The sequence below is a fragment of the Channa argus genome, chromosome 20 (assembly GCF_033026475.1).
Source record: "Channa argus isolate prfri chromosome 20, Channa argus male v1.0, whole genome shotgun sequence".
Lineage (NCBI taxonomy): Eukaryota > Metazoa > Chordata > Actinopteri > Anabantiformes > Channidae > Channa > Channa argus.
Window position 1 is genome coordinate 19244969 of NC_090216.1, and position 9371 is coordinate 19254339.

At 41.0% G+C, this 9371-nt stretch overlaps 1 pseudogene; it reads left to right on the forward strand.

Annotated features, from left to right (window-relative positions):
* Positions 1-4275: 4275 nt before the first annotated feature.
* LOC137106099 (uncharacterized) lies at positions 4276-7086 on the forward strand (annotated as a pseudogene).
* The last annotated feature ends 2285 nt before the right edge of the window (positions 7087-9371 follow it).

Here is a 9371-nt window from a genome sequence, read left to right on the forward strand (position 1 = left end):
AAAAACAATGGTAGAGCAACATCTTTATACACTGCAACATAGAATCATAATCGAACTGTATGAAAATACAGTTGTGAACAGTGCATACATATGCTAGGATCTGGAATACGGTTCCCAGACTGTACTTGATTACATTTAACTAGTAGCAATAGCATATAACAGTGCTTCTGCCTAAACTGTATGGTGTATTCTTCATCACTTGACATACCCTTATGCCCATTCTGTAAATCAACACATTTCTTACCACTGTGTATTCAGACACTAATGTGATGTGCTAACTCATACAGAGGAAGTTTTTAGTGAATGTTTTTCTACCTGCCAGGTTCATATTTAGGTATGTGCATCTCTGCCTACAAAATGTACAAGCTGGTGTAAAAAAGAATAAACACCATCGACTTTACAGTACAGCACAGCAAGTTGGTCAAACAAGATGCCACATTTGCAAATTCTCGATGTGTTTGTGTGTATTATTCTTGTGTTCCACTATGCATTAATTTGAATAGGAAATCACACTGTGGAAGATTATTTTTCCCTAAAAACCAATGTGGTTACTTACTGTACTCATCTGACAGTGTGCCACTAGGACCAGCTGGGACATGTTTAGGGTCCAGTGGATTTGGTCTACCCTAAAGAAAGTATCAGAAAATCTTTATTGTATTTATTTTCTAGAGAACAATAGTGCTACTTCACGTCCAAATCTTCTACATTAATTAGCTGGTCAGCTTTAATGAGAATATATTAATTGGGATGTGTAGCTTTAGTTTCAGTCTTGTGCATAATCACTGAGTGTATATGTACAACCTTTTTGCAGAGTTCCTTGTAAAGCAACTTAATGGGCATATAAAAAAATAAAGCTGGAGATCTTCCTTTAGCTCTCATTGGAGCCAATACCTTCTGAGACTAAGACATGAGTTCCCACTCTACAATTATAATTCTACAACTGAATTACAACTGAACTGAATAACATCCCCAAAAAAGAAGCTAGGGCTTAATTTAGAATATGACCAAAATTATCCTTCAAGAGGGGAGGAGTCAGAAGAGATGCTTTTTTCAAGTCTAAGCATGTTTTTGTTGTGAGTTGCTTGGAAAGACATTTCTAAGGGTCAACCTTTTGTCTTTGAACAGATTCAAAATATTTATGATAACATAGTTTAGATTTGAGTTTCACAGACAGACTGGTAAACTATGCAATACTAAAATGCAACATGACACTGAATAAGCTGACCTGCAAAAACAGGAAAGAATTTCACTACTGGCTCTAAAAGATCTACACAACCGCCTGAAAACACACACACACCTGTTACCTTTGTCATCCAGCCTGAATGTGTATTGATCGGAAGCAAGGTGGCTCTGAAGCATACAAATAGAAAGCAAGAGATTGATTTTGTGCTCCTTGTTTGATGGAGCGATATACATTAAAGACAGCTGAGAGGAGAGGGAGGCATTCAAAGTGCAGGAGCAACTTAATAGCAGGGGAAATAGTATCTGGTAAAAGAGAAAAAAGATGGAGTGTGAAGATGGAAAACAAGAATCAGCGGTTCAGTTTAATATTTGCAAGGTACATGATCATCAAGGCCATAGCTAGAATTGTAAAAACACTGAGGTGTAGCTGGCTTTTTTTCCCTTGTTTGGTTATAAATTGACTAAATAGGAACTCCATAGGTACGCCATTTCAGCCATAGCATAACATATAAAGTAAAAAGGTGTCATAGGGAGGTGGACTGGGTGGTGGATGGTAAGGGACACAGGACTTTAGACATTGTGTGCTTAAATGATGATCATAACACACATCATGGCACATGTTGTTACTATGCATGTGCCGTTGTCACTGTATGTAGGGTCTGTTTTTATGTAATTCCTCTTCTAATTTAACCTTAATCTGATGTTTTTGTGCTTAACCCTAATGCAGTTTTGTGTGAATATAAAGTCATCACCACAGTATCCAATAGTGGCACTCCTGAAGCATCTAATAGTGACACCAAAGTGTTCCTGTGGCATCAATATGTCATGATAAAGGGCTTCACATTGTGATACAATTTGATGCTTTAAGAAGGGCCAGTTTCTGATGCTGTGGGGTAAAAATCTGTTATCAAATATGGCATCAAGGATTTATTTCAACCACAGTTAAGAGTGTGAATCCAATCCATACAACTTGACATTAATAATTACATATTATGCTTTATGTATTTTACTTGCAACATAATGGCATGATGATGAGTGTCAATACTAAATGATGTTTCAAAACGTAAAATGAACATTTGTAAAGACATCACACAAGACTTTTCAAAAAGTTTTCCAACAGCTCAATTTAGACATCCTCTGGACCTTCCCAAAACATTCCAAACACTTGGGGTGACTGTGGTGCAGGAGGTAGTATGGTCATCCACCAATCCCGTAGTTGGTTCATTCCCCAGGTCCTCCAGTCACATGTCAAAATTTCCTTGTGCAAGACACTTAGCACCTTATTAGTTGTTCCTGGTGTGTGAGTGTTGTGTGATTGTGACTGTGAATGGAAGAATGAGAAGCAGTGTAAAGTGGTTTGAGTACCAATAGGTATCAACTCCTGCACCACAGTTGACATAAAGAATGAACACTACAATTAATAGTCTCTATTCCTTTGTGGCTATAGGAAATGTTGTCATTGTGCTGTTTTAGCATTTATTGGAGGGGAAAAAGTACTTAGGCTACACCCGAAAATGCAACAATGCATTCATTAGCAAGAACATTAGGAATGCCAGGCTGCAATTTGCCAAAAATTATAGAGACAATCCTCAAGGTTTTATGGAATGATGCAACAAAGATTAACATTTACCAAAGTGATGGAATGGCTAAAGTTTGAAGAAAGAAAGGATCTGCTCATGATCCCAAAATTACAAGTGCATCAGTGAAACACGATGGAAGTAATTAAATTGCTTGGGCTTGCATGGCTTTTTCTGGGATGGCTCATTAAATTCAATTGATAATGTAACACATGATTGTAGCAGCAAAATAAACTCAGAATACTACAGAAACATTTTGTCTACCAATTTAAAGAAAGATGCAACCAAACCGATTGGGGGATCCTTCATCATGCAGCAACATACTGCCAAAACAACATAGGAGTTCATCAAGGGAAAGAAGTGGACGGTTTTAGACTTGCCAAGTGGATCTCCAGACATTAACCCTATACAGCATGCTAAAGAGGAGACTGAAAGGAGTAACCCCCCAAAATAAACATCAACTGAAAGAGGCTGCGGTGAAAGCCTGGAAAAACATCCCAAAAGACGAGTTCAAAAGTTTGGTGATCTCAATAGGTCACATGCTTGATGCAATTATTGCAAGCTAAGGATTTGCAGCTAAATATTAAGTTTTGTTCACTTTAATCTATTTTAGGTATATCTGTCCCAATACTTCTGCTCAAATGGAAAATGGGTGGGTTCATACAAAAGATGTGTACCCGATCCAGATGTAAATACCTGGAAATAAAAGTGAAATGTTGATCTCTTGTCATATTTTCATCTTTTGCTGTCAAACCCAAATTTTCAGTCTAATTTACAACACATAGTTAGCATGCTGTGACTCGTGTTAGCTGTACTACCTGATTATCGTCAGTAATTTTACTTTGTTAATATCAGCTCTGCAGGACATAGAAAATGTACACTAACTGGAACAGTTTAATTTTCACAAACTTCAGGGGTATGATGAAATTAAAAACAAAGGTAATTGCTTCCTGCAATGTGAGACACTCAATTCCCTTTTAGCATTTATATGTGAAGTCTTATCAACAGAGAATTTTTAATTCAGTAGCTAAACACAACAAGTGCACATTATTCTATTTCCTTCTGACTCCAATACCATTTAAAAATGTATTATTTAAAGATCGGTTCTTTTTAAGTAGTGGTTTGATCAACTGCTTAGCTACTTGATGAGTACATTAATATTGTAGGCACCATCGCTTGCATGAATTGTGTTTGGTAATTAAAGTACGATTAATTTGTTCAGAAAAAGATTGAAAGAAAATATGTGAGAGAAGATGATCGATTTTCCATCAAGTCAAACATAAATCTGACGGTAGTTTTTCTGTCAGGAGCGTGATGTAACAGATTACAACCCTGGCAGCCTTGACACCAGTCCAACCAGCAGATAGAGTTCCTGCCGAGGGGAGGATACAGATATAAATGTGTTAGACATTTTGTCAGTTATTGATCGGAAGTGCAAGAGCAGGGCAGGAATAAGCTGGGAAGAGGTCTGACATCATAGGTGGAAGTAAGCCTTTTTCCATGTGGGTGGCACATGATGTCAGAGGCTGTCACCACACTGTGTGGCCTGCTTAAAAATCCACAAGAAGAGACAAAGGGAAAGTAAGGTGGACGTAATGAAGTGTAACAAATTGACTTTTTAAAGGACCCAAATACAAACACAGGGCAACATTGAGTGTAGTAAAGCTAGAATTGTTTAACCTTAGTGAGGAACTATATACACTCGCACAAAAGAGTCTCATACCATTGCAAGGTAAGTGGCAGATTATTAGGGATATTAGCATTCACAGAACATGGAAACAGGTGCGTAGTCTTAGTAATGTATGTAGCAAGAGCTGGTAAATAGTACTAGACTATGACCTGAGGCCTATTACTGAAAATCATGTAAAAATGTTTTACTGTAAATATAAATATTATAATACTGAGAGGCAGTTAATTTGTATGTGCGTATTCAGACTTTTGTGTCTGTACTTGGATTTGTGTGTCTGTACACAAATCTATAAACAATATTTGTTTGTATGTAAAATAATGTGCAAATGCATTCACTAGAAAAACTCAATGTAAATATCTAATTATCTGAAAAAACACTTAATTCAAAGTGCTGGAAAGCCTTGCAATTGGCTGTCATTTTATAGGTGGAATTTTGCTACTGTTCTGCCATCTGCAAGATTTGTGTGTGTGTAAAGCGATTTGTCTGTATTGGAAGGTTTCCCTTGCCCTCAGCTTAGTCTCCCAGGCTCACCCTTACAGGCCGGGTAAGTTTCAGCTCACAGTTTGCCTTACAGTCCGTGCTCAGGCTTAGCGAAGAACATTGATGCTCCGAGGCCGGTCAGTAAAGCCAGTGCTTAACGGAGGAGCCCAGACCCACCGCACCAGTCCCTCAGGTGAGTCTCACCTTTACCAGTCTTTGAGTTGGCCGTGGTGTTTTGCGCTTGACTTTCTCCTGCTATGCCAAACAGTGTTTATAGTGTTTCTGTACTGTTAGCTACAGCAGATAACGTTAGTCAGGCAGTTAAACAGCTACGATATAATAGTTGGCAAAACACCATGAGATGTAGTAAGAACTCCGACTCGCTAGATGGTGCTGAACTCCAGTCTATGAGAGAGGACCTTATATGAGTATCTTGACAGTGCAGTGTGGGATATGGTGTCTGAACATGAAAACAAAACTTAGTACAGTCAGTGGGAGTATGAGCAGAGTCCAGAGGGGACGCAAGGTTCTTATGGGGAAGAGAGAAGTATGGTCCTGGTAGAGTAGACAAATCTTAAGATTCAGTGGGGTTGAGTAACTTGAAGAGAGGGTAAGGAGATGGTGGGAGGAGGGACTGCTGGGGAAGATGTGGTGTTCTGCATCTGTAACAGAGGCAGGCCTGGTAGTGAGCATGTGGAACGTAGCCGTGGTGAAACTCCAATCCTTGATAGTGCAAAGAACTCCAAAGTCTATATGAATGGTAAATGGTAAATGGTCTGCACTTATATAGCGCTTTTCTACCTATTGGCACTCAAAGCGCTTTACACTGCTTCTTATTCACCCATTCACACTCACAATCACACACACATTCATACACCGATGGGGGAGCTGCTATGCAGCTGGCCAACACTCACCGGGAGGAACTAAGCTGGGGTTCAGTGTCTTGCTCAAGGACACTTCGACATGTGACTGGAGGAGCTGGGGATGTGAAAAACTTGATCCTTCATGGGCAGATAACAGTACTCATAAGACTGGTCAACTGGGCAACAGGGAGTCAATAGGGAGCTGTTACTCACATAACCAAAGTAGCAGACAGAGTGAGATCAAAAATATAGCGTGGTCCGAACCATAGATAGCAAAGTTGATTTAGAGGCTCCGGATTTAGACCAATGGCTTATCTGTCTCCCTCTGTCGCTTCTTCTCTTACTTGCTCACTCTGTCTCGTGTTCAGTTTTTCCTCTGCCTCCTTTAGTGATAATGGTATATGTGACTTGTGTAAGGTTATTGTAGCTTTGGAGGTGAGGCTCATGGAATTGGAAGCGCGGCTCCGCACCATGGAAAAGAATCCAGCTTGTCAGGACCCAGTAGCTGGTGCGGGCAAACCTAGTGTAACCCCTGTTAGCTGTCCCCCGGCAGTTCCCTAGCAGCCGGGAAGCCAGTCCGGCTGGTGACGGCTCGTAAGAGATCTAATGTTAAACAGACGCCCGAGGTCAATTTTCACCACTCAGCCACACACCCGCTGAGAAACCAACTCTGGTAATTGGCAGCTCTATAGTCAGAAACGTGAAGATACAGCCGCTACAGTCAAATGTCTTCCTGGGACCAGAGCCCACGACGTTGAATCATATTGGAAACTCCTGGCTAAAAGATTAATATAAATACAGTAAGATCATTATTCACACGGGAGTTAATGTCGCCCGATTACGCAGATCGAAGGTCACTAAAATGAATGTTGAATCGGTGTGTAGCTTTGCCAAAACAATGTCGGACTCCGTAGTTTTCTCTGGACCCCTGGCAAATCTGACCAGTGACGACATGTACAGCCGCATGTTATCATTCAACTGCTGGCTTTCTAGGTGGTGCCCAGCAAACAATGTGGGCTACATAGTCAATTGGAATCGTTTTTGGGGAAAACCTAGGCTGATTAGGAGAGATGGCATCAATCCTACTTTATGCGGAAGAGTTCTATTTTCAGCAGTTTTTTGAATATTGGGAGAGAGTCTGCTCAGCATGCAGAGTTTAGTAGCTCATTCCACTATCGTGGGATCATTGCGCTAAAAGTTTTGCTTGGTGTCTTCTGTGCAGTGCTGGGACCACCAGACGTCGTTCGTCAACAGGCCGCAGTGGATGGGAACGATTGTGGACTTAAATGAGTGAGTTAAGGTAAGCGGGAGCTGTTGAGTTAACCACGCTGTGAGCAAGAGACGAGCTTTGAACCTGATGCAAGCAGCTACAGGAAGCCAGTGTAGAGATCTGAAGAGTGGTGTGACATGGGTCTTTTTTGGGTGATTAAAAATGAGGTGAGCTGCTGCATTTTGGATCATCTGCAAGAGTTTTATTGTGGATATCGGTAACCCCATCAACAAAGCGTTGCAGTAATTGAGACGAGATATGACCAGCGACTGTACAATGAGTTGGGTTGTCACTTGTCTCATAGAATCACTTGCTGACTCTATGAATTCAATTCAATTCAATTCAACTTTATTTATATAGCGCCAATTCACAACAAAGTCATCTCAGGGCACTTTACAGAATAAAGTCAAGATTATAAAAATATATAAAGAGAACCCAACAATTCCCCCTGGAGCAAGCCATAGGCAACAGTGGAGAGGAAAAACTCCCTTTAACGGAAGAAACCTCCAGCAGAACCAGGCTCAGGGTGGACGGCCATCTGCCTCGACCGGTTGGGGTGAGTGGAAAGGGGAGAGAGAAAAGAACAGAGCAACAAAAAGCAACAACAAAACATCGGGCAGATTGGTAGGACCAGTAGCTGCACGCTGGAAGACACACAGCTTCAAAGCCGGGGGACACCTGCAGAAAGGGACAGAGAGAGGGGGACAGAAGAGGACAAAGACAACTACGGGAGAGAACACACAGAGTTAATGACATACAGTGGTGAGAATTGCGGGGTGAGAGGAGAGGAGAGATGGTCAAGAGGAGGAAAGGAGCTCAGTGCATTGGGGGGTGGGTCCCCCAGCAGTCTAAGCCTATGGCAGCATAACTATAACTAACTATATGCTTTATTAAAGAGGAAGGTTTTAAGCTTAGACTTAAAAGTAGAGAGGGTGTCTGCTTCCCGAATCTGAACTGGGAGCTGGTTCCACAAGAGAGGAGCTTGATAGCTAAAGGCTCTACCTCCCATTCTACTTTTGGAAATTCTGGGAACCACAAGTAGGCCTGCATTCTGAGAGCGAAGTGGTCTACTGGGATGATATGGTGCTATGAGGTCTTCTATATATGATGGAGCCTGACCATTCAGAGCTTTATATGTAAGAAGCAGGGTTTTAAATTCTATTCTAAATTTAATGGGAAGCCAATGGAGAGAAGCTAGTGAAGGTGAAATATGATCTCTCTTGCTAGTTCCAGTCAGCACTCTTGCTGCAGCATTTTGGATTAATTGCAGGCTCTTTAGGGAGTTACTGGGGCATCCTGAAAGTAGGGAATTACAGTAGTCCAACCTAGAAGTAACAAATGCATGGACCAGTTTTTCGGCATCACTTTGAGACAGTATGCTCCTAATTTTGGCAATGTTCCGTAGGTATGAGACAACTTCACTAAATATGCCACTGCCATCCCTACCAAAAACCAAAAGGCCACCAAAGTAGCTTGATGCCTTTGGGAGTAGTTGTTTTTTTTAACGATGGATTCCCAGAATGTCTCCATAGAGATCAAGGTCGAGATTTTGAGTCACAGGTCATCAAAGAGCTTTGTACTCTAGATGGTATAAAAAAATCAGGACAAGTCCCTATCATCCCAGAGGGAATCCAGTGGAACGGTTTAATCGTACGTTGCTGAGCATGCTGGGCACTCTGAAAGACCAAGATAATACAAATTGTCGTGAGAATGTGAAGCCTCTCATTCATGCATATAATTGCATGAAAAATGAAGTAACTGGTTTTAAACCCTAAGCTTATGTTTAGGCGACAACCCAAACTGCCCATTGACATTGTTTTCGGGTTGCCAGTTAATGAAGTCTCATTCATATCTCATTCACAGTATGTGAACAGGCTTAAATCTTATCTGATGGAAAGCTACCAACTTACAAACACAATCAACAACCTACCTGACATTGATATGAACAACTTGGAACGTGTCAATTTACTGACTCCAGTTGTTTTATTATCAATATTATTAGCAATTTGCACAGTTTTTGTCGGGTTAACCGTACTTCTCCTGTCTCGGTCAGGTCTTTTATTGGTGAGAGAACCATCTGGAAGTCCAGTAAAGAAGACTTACAGATTCCATAGATGGCGAGCCTCCTAGTAGATCTTCAGGAATCCAGCATCTACACGACCGCTTAATAGTTGAATGAGCGGCCTGCCTATCGTAGGATTGCTCCAGTCACTGGAGTGGTACACAGTTGAACATCTCACAAGGGTGCATCCCAGAATGGGATGTTAGAATTTGACAGGTCAGACTTTTACTGAAACCTACATACAGAC